The 9,727-nt window shown below is 58.0% G+C and overlaps 1 long non-coding RNA gene across 1 annotated transcript; it reads left to right on the top strand.

Annotated features, from left to right (window-relative positions):
- The first annotated feature begins 7,983 nt into the window (after positions 1-7,983).
- LOC138099399 (uncharacterized) lies at positions 7,984-9,095 on the top strand. The gene is made up of 2 exons (XR_011146708.1): positions 7,984-8,208; positions 8,613-9,095. It is a non-coding gene; the product is annotated as an uncharacterized lncRNA (long non-coding RNA).
- The last annotated feature ends 632 nt before the right edge of the window (positions 9,096-9,727 follow it).

The following is a 9,727-nucleotide window of genomic DNA, read 5'->3' as shown; positions in this document are numbered from 1 at the left end:
TGGCTTCACAGTGACTGAGAGCAGGGTTAGATCGGCTGTTGGGGGCAAATTCTTCCCTGTGAGGGCGGGGAGGCCCTGGCACAGGATGCCCAGAGAAGCTGTGGCTGCCCCATCCCCGGCACTGTCCCAGGCCAGGCTGGACGGGGCTCGCAGCAACCTGGGATAGCGGCAGGTGTCCCTGCCCATGGCAGGGGGTGGCACCAGCTCATCCTTAAGGCCCCTGCCAAGCCAATCCATTCCATGATTCGACAGATTGATGGCTCTGTGACAGAGTCATCTGGTGACAGCATCACCTGAACTCTGGTTTGCTGCCAGCTCTGATGCCAAGCATCGCCACAGTGACACGAGCACTGCTACAGTGACATGGGCAGCACCACTGTGACACAAGAACCGCCACACCAACACCTCAGGGTTGTGTCCCAGGCGACTGCAGCCAGTCCTGCCTCGCCATGGACCTGGTGATGCGTCTCGTGCGCGCTCTGCTGCTGCTGGCCCTGCTGCTGGCAGTGGCCCCCTCCCCAGGAGTGTCCAAGGAGTTCTGCCCACAGCCCTGCCGCTGCGCAGGCCGTGGGCTGCTGGACTGCCGCCGCGCCGGCCTGGCCACCGTGCCCCCGGCCAGCCGCCGCCGGGCCCTCGCCGTGCTGTGAGTAGCGGCCGCCCCACAGACCCCTGCAGCTCCCCCTCCTCAGCTCCCTATTGCTGCAAAGCCCACGGGGGACACCCGGGGGACTCCCTGGCAGGAGACAGGGCGGGCTGGGGGCCCGAGCTCAGCACCAGGGGGACGCCAGGCTGGGTACCCTGGGCCTTCTCCAGGCAGAGCCCGCTTCCAGCTCGGCAGCCGAATGGGCAGGCAAATGGGTTTTCCTGCGGGGGGACGGTGTCCTTCCTTTCTTTGCAGAGATTTCACTGGCAACTCCATTGCTGAGATTGGAAAACGAGCCTGGAAGAACTACCCATGGGCTGAGACCTTGTAAGTGCCCTGTAGCATGTCAAATGTCAGGACTTTGGGTATTTTCCATGCTTTGCTCAGGGGTTGGAGCAGCAGCCCCCACACCACGCATTTCCACTGGAATTCAAAGCTGGGCTGCTCTGCAAGGAGGGGTGTGAATGGCCAGGGCTCCCCAGGATGGCAGGAAATGCCGTGAGCCACGTCCCCTGCAGCCCAGGGCACCGTCCCTGTGTCTGTTTGCCCGGGGACCAGGCTGCGGTCAGCTTCAGCCGGCCAGGAGCAAGCGCCTGCTCCGGCCAGGAGTGGGGATGATGCCGGCAGGGACCCAAAGAGATGCTGCAGTCAAGCTGCTGCAGGAGATTTTCCCATGCCAATCCCATTTGCTGCTGGCCAGCGGCCGCTGTCACAATGTCCCCGTGTCCCCTTGCAGAGTGCTCAGGGACAATGAGCTGCGGGCAGTGAAGAGCCATTCCCTGGAGGGGCTGTTCCTGCTGAAGCACCTGTAAGCACCGTGCCCTGCCCAGGGCAGGGGGCTCCTGCCTGCCCCTCCCTGGGGCCCTGCTGCTCAGCCCAGCCCCGGGCAAGTGGCCTTGGTCCCTCCGGGGATGCAGGCTGCAGAGGCAAGTAAAAGCCACAGGGCAAATGGAAGTGACATTTGGTGTTCTGACTGGAACAGGGATTTGTCTGGCAATGAGATCGTGTCCATTGAGGAACGTGCTTTTGAGCCACTGCCTTTCCTGAAGCGTCTGTGAGTGATAAAGTTTCCTCCTGGGGTTTTTAGTGAAGTCTTTGCATTGGGCACCCTTCCTGTGTCAGAAAATGCTCCTGTTCTTTTCCCAGCAGTCCCCAAATCTGCCCTGCTCAGGGCCCAGCTGAGCTGCAGAGGTCAGTGCCGATGGCTGGACGGCCACGCCAGGGGGACAGACCCCAGCGGGGTCGTCCACACGCAGCCATCAGAGCAGCCAATTCTTGCAGGCTTGGCTGCATGCTGGCACAGAAATAGAGTCAGCACTTGGGCCCTTCACTTCCCCTCCTGGGCAGGCTACAAACACTGAGAAAGCAGCAGCTTCCCCCCTCTTCCACCTTGGATTTGCACCTTTCCTGCAAAGGGATCCCGCTTCAGCCCCTCTTCCTTTGGGAAAGGCCCAATTCCATTGTGTGACCTCCTGTTTTCCCAGAAACCTCTCCGGGAATGGCCTCACGCAGATCCGCAGCGGCACTTTCCAGGCCTGGCACGGGATGCAGTTTCTCCAGGAGCTGTAAGTGGGAGCAGGGCTCAAGGCAGGGCAGAGCGAGTCTCTGCAGGGTCTCTGCAGGGTCAGTGGGCAAGAGCAGATTTGCCCTCTGCAAAGTCCTGATTCCGACCGGGGGTGTCAGCCAGGGAGCGCCCGGAGTGTGCAGCTGGAAGGGCCCTTTCCCCTGCCCTGCTCATCTCCTGCAAGGCTTCCTTGAAAGCGGCCGGGCCATCCCCACGTGCCCGGCACACCCAGCTCCCGTCCTTGCCATCAGCCCTCACAGAGCTCTCTTGTTTCTCAGCATCCTCAGCCATAACCCGCTGGCTGTCATTGCTGATGCTGCGTTCTTCAAGCTGCCCGCAGTGAGCTCTCTGTAAGTATGGGCTCCTTTGGAGCAGGCACACAGAGAGCTGTGTCTCTCTCGAGTGCCCTGTGCTCAGGAAAGCAGAGATGCAGGAGCAAATCTCCCGCTTGCCCAGCCTGAGTCTGCTGGGGACACAAATATCCCTGGCCCCGGCAGAGCAAGGCAAAGGCCAAGCAGGGCTGGTGTGTCCCCAGCTGCAAAGCAACCCAGGAACTGGGACACAAACCTTCAGAGACGAGAGCTCATCCCGCTCTGGGGCCCTGCAGGGGCCGCAGGGCTCTGGGAGTAAACTGCACTCCCGCTGGAGCACTCGTGCCAGCAGCTCGAGGCTCCTGCCTCCTTCAGGGACTGGAGCTGCCCTCAGGGGAGAGCAGCAGGAGGGTCATGAGAGGGGCAATCCTTTCCGGTGGCATCTGTCTGCCACCAGAGCTGCAGGACTGCCCTCCTGATTGCGACGCCCTGGTTCAGAGCAGGCCAAGGCACAGAGAAGCTGGGCTCTGGAACGGCTTCCCTTTGATTAGGCAGAAGTGCATCCCTCTGCCAACAGCACCACCATCATCAGGGCCCTGGGCTTGCTCTCAGAGCAGAGTTCTGGCCATGTCACCGCAGAATTTCATGAGCCCTTTCAAATGCTTGCAGAGACCTGAGTGCCACCCAAGTGACTCCGCAGACGCTGCTGCTGTTCCTGCAGAGCACAGTGAGCTTGGAAACCCTGTGAGTGTGGGGGACTGAGCCCCAGCCGCCAGCACGCCCGGAGTGCTGGGACAAGGGCTCTGCTTGCAACACAAATCCGTGGGCCACAAAACCAGAACGAGCCCAGTAAGCTCAAGGGTTGCTGTTTCCTTCTGGGAACCTGCCCAACTCACCAGCTCAGAGGCACAATTTCACCTTCTGGGTGACTTGCTGCAGGTTTTTCAAAGGGGACTTTCAACTCCAGGCGGGTGCACTTGGGTGTCAAGTGGTATTTAGGGAGCAGTTGCATTTTCCAGGGTAAAACCCCCTTTTGATGTTTAGCATTGGGAGTGAGGGGACTTTGCCAGAGCTGTGGCACACAGTGAAGCACAGCCCCCGTGCGTGGTATCCGTCTGTTCCCTGAGCTGGGCTCGCAGACATGGATTGGGTGGCCGGCTGTTCCTCCAATAATCCCCTCTTGTCTTTAGCCAAGTGCCCAAGGATGTGGCCTGCTGCCTGTGCCAGGAGCGTCCCCTCGCCGAGAGCCCGTGCAGGACCATCCAGTTCCTCTGCGAGAAGCTGTGCAGCACCAGCGCCCCGCAGTGCGGTTGGTGTCCGGAGGGGCTTGCGGGCAGCTCACATCTGCCACTTCTCTTGAGCCTGGGGAGGTGCTGCAGCACTGCCCCGAGTTGGGGCTCCTGGCCTCCCCTTGGAGTCCAGGACTTGCACAAAACACCTTGGGTTGAAAAGTTCCTGGGCATTACTCCTATCTTGTGTGTCAAATACTGTCTGGAGAAGGAACAGCTCCCTGGGCCACCCCACTGCCACGTGCAGGAGAGAGGGCAGGGACCCCGAGTGCTCTGCAGGGTGAACACCGAGCACCGTTATTCCCTCCTTGGCCTGTGCAGGGGGAGCAAAGCACTGTCCTGCTCTAGCTGGGCACAGGGGAGGGAACCTCCTCTCCACAGCAGGGCCAAGCTGGACTTCTGCAAACAGACACAGCCAGGTCTCCAGGCTCCCCAGGAAGCTCCTTTCTCTCGCTGTTGCAGCCCCAGGTTTCCCACAGCACAGTCCCAGAGCTCCGGTGCCCTTCAGGAAGTTTTTCATGGTGTAACAGCTTGAGCTGCTGCTGTTGGGAACGGCCCTGGAGCCAAGCAGCCCCTGGGCTTCTCTCCCGGGCCAGTCTGTGCCCCTGCTGCAGCGCTGATCTTTCCTCTGGGCTCTCTGGCTCTTCACTGGCTCCTGCAGAGCAACCCAAGCCTGGCTCCTCTGGAGCTGTGGGAAACTCTCTGACACCAAACCCATTCCCCCGGCATCTTTTCCTCCCACCCAAACAGAGCCCCGGGAGACACCAGGAAAGAACCAGCTCTCTGCTCTGCCCTGAGGGGATAATGGCATGCCTGGAAGGGAATCCTCTCCACCACACATCCCCCACTCTGCTCCCTGGCCTTGAGACGAGCTCCTGCTGCTCAGGGTAACCTCTGAGCCTGGCTTTGTGCCGAGCTCTGATCTGCTCTCTTGGTGTTCTCCAGCTCACACAGCTCGTCTGCTTCAGACAAGGGGAGAAACGATGGACACGCAACTGCCCAGGGAGCTGAACACCAGCCCAGTGTTGAGCCTCAAGCCCAAGGAGCCTTCCCTGGGAGATCATGGAACCGTAACGCTTGCGGTTGCCCTGACCCTGAGCACTGAGGGTGATGTCAGCAGCCTGGACAATTCCAGAACAAATTCACATCCCCCTCAGCGCCTCTCAGGACATGAAGGCAAAACAAGCGGTGATGACCTGAGAGCCAAGCTGAAAAAGAAGGTGGACAAGGCTAAAAGCATCAAGACTGTTAAAAGCATTGTCCCACTCCAGCCTCAGCCTGCCAGGCTGAAGGATGTGGAGGAAAAGACACCCTCAAGCTGGCATCACAAGCAGCAGGACTCCCGTTTGAACTGGCAAGCATTAAACCCCTGGGATGTAGCTGGTGGGTTAAACCCCAGTGACGATGCCTCTATCACTGGACACCACAGAGATGAGCAGCAAGATCCAGCTCCAAGGCAGAACTTCATTTGGACTCACAATCAGCAGCAGCACCGCCAGGATTGGGTTGGACATAATCAGCTTTTCTACCAGGTCATGGGCCCTATGAAAGCAGTGGGAGAGCCCAAAGTCGACCAGCGTCTAAACAGGAACCTGGATTTTCTCTCTGACCCGTTGGTTCAGAGCCGCCCCGCTGCGAGCAGCAGGGGAGAGGCCACGGCTGAAGAGGGGCAGACCTCTCTGGGCGGGCACCTCCTGATCATCCCTGACACCACAGAGACACGCTGGAAGCAACAGGAAGAAGGCTCCAGGTTCCTCAATAAACCTTGGAGCCCCCAAGGCCCAGACCTTGCGCTGGTTCCAGGAGAGCGCTTGGAAACCACGGTCGATCGTTTCCTGCGCTTGCTGGTGCCGGACAAAGGCCTGCGGACGTTCATGGCCCACGTGGAGCGAGCCCTGAGGACAGACTGCAGCCTGCCCCAGCTCCAGCTGGCCTGTGCCAAGATGGTCTCGAAGACTGGCCTGCTTCTAAAGGTGCTCAGTGAGAGGCAAAAGAACCAGGGAGCCTCTGAACACATGGGCCAGTGTCGTCTGCAGGAGAACATCTCCAGACGCACAGCTTTGGAGGAGGATCAGGAGCCCACAGAGAAGGTAGGAGAGCTGCTGGGCACTGCTACATGTGTTCCTCTGGGCAAGAAAGAATGGAAGGAGTGATCCTTATGCTCTTTATGACCTTTCTTCTAATCCCAGCCGAAGCCAGAGACCATGGATGACACAATCAAATTTGTGGTTTTGCTGTCTGTCTTCGTTATCATTGCTGTGATGCTGAAGGGTGTCTTCCACGTAAGCCAATATCTTGTTGGACTCCAGCTGTCTCTCTTTTGCTGCTGTGCCCAGGTGACGAGCCCCGGGTGCCGCTGCGGATGCCCCTGCACGTGCTGGGTACCACAGGAGATGCTTTTCCAAGCCTGGAGCTTGTGGCAGCATCCACAGCACCCAGCTCAGCGGGGTTCAGCCTGCCCGGGGGAAAGCTTGTCCTGCCTTCTGTCCCAGCTCTCCCCAGCTTTGCTTTGCTCTCCTGCCTTCAGCCACAATGAGATTGGGAGCTCTGGAATTTTGGAATATTCTGGAGGAAGGGAGAAAGAGGAAATTGGGAACGAAGGACAGGTTTTTCCTTAAATCAATGCTGCTGGCACAGACTTGCACGTGTGTAGAACAGACTGGGTTGGATGAAGGATGTTTTGGTCTCCAATGTTCTGTAGAGTATGACAAGAAAACTCTGGCAGAACAAGTCTCTCTCCTTCCCCAGGTGTGTTCCCAATGTGCTGCAGTTGTTTGCCGACAGCTACTCAGCTGGAAATCATGGCTGAGAAGGTAACTGCCCTCTGCCCGTGCCACTGCTGTGCCACCAAGAGTCTTTCCTGTGAAGAGCAACTCCTCCTCGAGCCCCGCAGCCGCGCGGGTGCCGCTGCCGAGGACTCCCTTGGCTGTGTTTCAAACCCGTCGCGCTTGGGGGAGCCTCGGGAAAGGGGCTCCCGAGCGAGAGCGCTGGGCACGCCTGGGAGCTCCCAGCCCAACCAGCCCTTCCCGCACGGGCAGTGCTCCCCCGGATGGGGTGGATGTGTTGGGCCAGCCGGGGATGTCCTTTCTGGGGGCCCCGTCTTCCTTGGGCTCAGCTGAAATGCCCCCAAGCAGGGAGAGGTGCTGCTGCACCTCCTGCACCCCTCCCTGGCCAAACCTCCCTGCTTATTTTCCGTGGTTTTCAGGTTGTCTGTAAAACTGCAACAGAGATGGAGGAAGAAGAAGTACAGGGAGGCAGAGCATGCAGAGCAGGTGAGGGCAGGGAGCAGGTGCCAGTGCTGCTCCTCTGCCTGCACCACCTGCTCTTCCTCACCTGTTCAAATCCTTCCCTTCCATGGCAATTCCCAGGACTTGCCTGAGCTCACCGAAGATGAATTGCTGATTGTTCAATACATCATGGAAGTCCTTGATAAAGAGGAGGAAGAATTGCAGAAAGAGACGCAGAAAGAGAACGCAGATGTCTCCCAGGAAGAGATAAAACGTGAATCAGAAGAGTGAAGGGGAGAAGACTTTCTAGAAGGTGGAGAAGAAAATAAGATGACGACACTTGTACTCCAGCTCCTATTCTGACACAAGAACTGCTAGCGTTTCCTTAAGCTACTTCCATCCAGAATTACTGCAGGGAAAGAACATCTGAGGAAATAAAGGCAAGGAAAGAGTAAAAGAAATAGCAGTAATTTGTGGTGATGCGAGGTTTTTATTGTATTTTCATATGTTTTCTGTACCGCAGTGGTTCATCCCTACCTTCCCCACTCCTACTCCTAGTTGATTTGCCCCAGACCCAAGCCGCTCCCCCGGTGCTCGCTATATGGTAGTTCTCCTCCCCTTGTTCTGGCTCTCTCCCTATCAATCACCCAAAACCCCTCTTGTTGTTCCCGAAGTTTCGGTGTCCATCACCTGAGCCCTCCCTAATTACCCTGATATGGCCCCTGTCAGTCCCCCGAGATCCTGCCCCCTCGGATACCTCCCCTCGTGGAAATCCCTTAAACCTCAACGCCTCACTGGGGCATGTGACCCCTCTCCCTCCACCCACCAAGACCATTGGACCAGATGTGAGTCCATCCCTTCAGTGTCCCTCCCTCCTGATCCACTTATTGGTCCCTAGTTGGTGTACTCCCTGTTCACCCCCGTTTGTACGGCATGGGCGCATTGCAGGCGCGGATACTCTTCAATAAAGTTGGATTAGCCCCCGGGGCAAGCCTCCTCGCTACTTTTTATCTTTCCCCTCATCGGGGGCTGCTGGCTGCTACAGTGTCTGGAGCCAGTGCTCCGCAGGGTAGAGCAGAGGCTTCAGAGGAGCAGCTTTAAAGCTCCGTGCCTCCGGCTGCTCCCCACTCCTGCCACACACCGCTGGAGCTAGCCTGGGCAGTAGAGAGCCCTGGTAAGTGTGACAGTAATTAATAAATAAGTAATAAATAAAATAATAAATAAAATAGCCAAGGGACCAGCCTCCAAGGCAAGAACTAGGATCCAAGGAGATAGATAAGGAAACAGCATTCAAGGAACTGCCCACGTGGAGCGAGCCCTGAGGACAGACTGCAGCCTGCCCCAGCTCCAGCTGGCCTGTGCCAAGATGGTCTCGAAGACTGGCCTGCTTCTAAAGGTGCTCAGTGAGAGGCAAAAGAACCAGGGAGCCTCTGAACGCATGGGCCAGTGTCCCCTGCAAGACCTGTCCAGACGCATGGCCCTGGGGGAGGGCAAGGAAGCCACAGGGAAGGTAGGAGAGCTGCTGGGCACTGCTGTGTGTGTCCTTCTCAGGATGTGTCCTCCTGCCCATCAATACAGGATGGATGCCCTTGATAAAGAAGAATAATTCCAGAAAGAGACAAAATGCAAAGGACTCAGGTGAGAGGGAGGAGACTTTAAGACGGTGACTCAGTAATTGCGACACCAACCATTCTCCTCCTGTTCCAAAAAAGGAACTTCTGAGGCTTTCCCTGGGTGCTTTACCTGTGACTCTTACTTCCTTTCTGCTACTGGAGTGGGAAGCGCCCCAGAGAAGCGGCAACAGTGAGGGGATGCCACAACCCCAGGACGAGGTGCCTGTGCCCAGTCACTGCGGTGCTCCCCAAGAGCTGCCGCATTTACCCCTCTCTGCAGAGGAGGGTGCTGTGGGTGGCCACGAGCTCGGCACACCCAGAGAAGACATCAGGACCTCAGGGTTCTCCTCATCCCTTGTGACAACGTTTCCCCCTGCGTTCAATAAAAATTAAGATTGTTCTTGTTCCTCCTGGTGTTGCTGATGTATTTGTAAAAGCCGTTTCTCTTCTCCCCTATGGCATTGGCCAAATTCAGTTCCAGCTGGGCCTTTGCCTTTCTGCCTTTCTCCCTGCATCTCCCAACGACATCCTCGCCGTCCTCCTGCGGTGCTGCCCTTCTTCCAAAGCTGTAAATTCTGTGTTTGCCCTGAGTCCCAGCCAAAGCTTCCTGCTCAGCCGCTCTGCTTGCCCGCCAGCTCGTCTTTGGGCACACGGGCACGGCCTCTTCCTGCCTGCGCCTTCAAGGATCTCTCCTTGCACAATGTCCAGCCTCCCTGGACTCCTCTGCCCCTCAGGACAGCGTCCCAGGGGAGCCTCTCGACCAGCGTGGCTGGACTGACTCACCCTGGGCAACCGCTCCCACCTGGATGGACCTTCGTCCACATCGCCATTGTCCCGTTCCCAGAGGCCCAGAGCCTCCTCCCTGCTGTGTAGAGGGAGCCGGGCAGGTGAGATGGACCAGGAGGGGATTCTCCTGCTGCCCCGAGCAGGGACCTGTCTCCATTCCCCCCGTCTCTTCAGTCCCCTCTGTCTGCCTGCTGGCAACAGCCTTGGGGATCCTCTGCTTCTCTGGACTTGTTCATCTGGGACATTTGTCCAGTGGCTGCTGGAGAGTGACTCCACCAGTCCCTCTCCCTCTCC

This window comes from Aphelocoma coerulescens, chromosome 27, assembly GCF_041296385.1.
Source record: "Aphelocoma coerulescens isolate FSJ_1873_10779 chromosome 27, UR_Acoe_1.0, whole genome shotgun sequence".
NCBI lineage: Eukaryota > Metazoa > Chordata > Aves > Passeriformes > Corvidae > Aphelocoma > Aphelocoma coerulescens.
This window is presented reverse-complemented; position numbering and strand designations above follow the sequence as displayed.